This window comes from Diadema antillarum, unplaced genomic scaffold, assembly GCF_040938485.1.
Source record: "Diadema antillarum isolate AM-2024a unplaced genomic scaffold, OU_Dant_1.0 seq00000744_RagTag, whole genome shotgun sequence".
Taxonomy (NCBI): domain Eukaryota; kingdom Metazoa; phylum Echinodermata; class Echinoidea; order Diadematoida; family Diadematidae; genus Diadema; species Diadema antillarum.
Genome location: NW_027271641.1, coordinates 105,655 through 106,869, shown reverse-complemented (window position 1 = coordinate 106,869; position 1,215 = coordinate 105,655). Strand labels below are relative to the sequence as shown.

The 1,215-nt window shown below is 37.9% G+C and overlaps 1 non-coding gene across 1 annotated transcript; it reads left to right on the top strand.

Annotated features, from left to right (window-relative positions):
* The first annotated feature begins 502 nt into the window (after positions 1–502).
* On the top strand, positions 503–694 carry LOC139738480 (U2 spliceosomal RNA). The gene has a single exon (XR_011711443.1). It is a non-coding gene; the product is annotated as a U2 spliceosomal RNA (small nuclear RNA).
* The last annotated feature ends 521 nt before the right edge of the window (positions 695–1,215 follow it).

Genomic DNA, 1,215 nt, shown 5'->3' with positions numbered 1-1,215 from the left:
CCGGTTCGCACGCACGCATCCTATAGATGCATAGTGGATTCAATAGCTTCGCACACACAGTACATGCAGCGCTGGCTACGTGCGCGTTTTTCGGTTGATCCTTGAACCACAGTAGCATACAAATCGAAGCTATTATATCCGCATTTCTTCATTTGCATATGAAATGATAAACGTCCTATGTGTGTACGTGTTCAGTGCACAGTGCATTGGCGTAATACTTGCAGCCATGCTGCACACACAGTTCGGGCATTCGTACCAGTGCGTTTCTACCATTTTGACATGCTTTTTACCCCAAATATTGAAAACCATTTGATAAATGCGAAAATAGAGTATTCCAAGCGAATCTTCGTACGATTTCGGTTACGGGATATGGTGTTCATTTTTTGATATTTTTTCACGATTTCATGATATTCGACTCAGAAGCTGGCGATATCGGAAGTTCGTAATTGTGCCTTTAATGTATGACACTTTGTATCCGTACACATCGCAGACCTTACTCGGTATCGCTTCTCGGCCTTTTGGCTAAGATCATGTGTAGTATCTGTTCTTTTCAGCTTAATATCTGAAACGCGACTCACCGAGTCGCTTGTATATTAAACTGATTTTTGTACCTAGGCCATGGAATAGGGGCTTGCTCCATCCTGGCCACGGGTTGGCCCGGTATTGCAGTACCTCCGGGATCGGCCCACCCCTACGGGGGTAAAAGTAAACCAAAGAAAGAATTATTCTCCTAACCTCTCCACATCTCACTTCTTACATCTCAAGCTCATTCTCTTGCTTATTCCATCTCTTTGATCTTACTGTTCATCATCATTTTCCCTTCTTTTTCATACCTTATATGATTACATTCATCCATGAATACACATCACTCATAATCTTATGCATTATCATAAATGAAGATTATACACTCTAAAACAGTAAATTCAACATTTCACATGTTGAATTAAACATTTTAGTAAAGGTTCCAGGAGTGACAGCCTTTTACTAGTAAATGTTAATTTCACACTTCTGGAAAATTTTACACATCAACTGTTAAATTTAACACTTTACACAAAATTAATACATGTATTTAGAAAATGTTGAAATACCATTTTTAATAAGTTATTATGTCGAATTACCAATTTAAGTGTAATATATACTTTGCAAAAGGTTGGAGAAATGACAATTTTTGAAATGTTAATCTATACAAAACGTTACACATCAATCAAGTTCAGC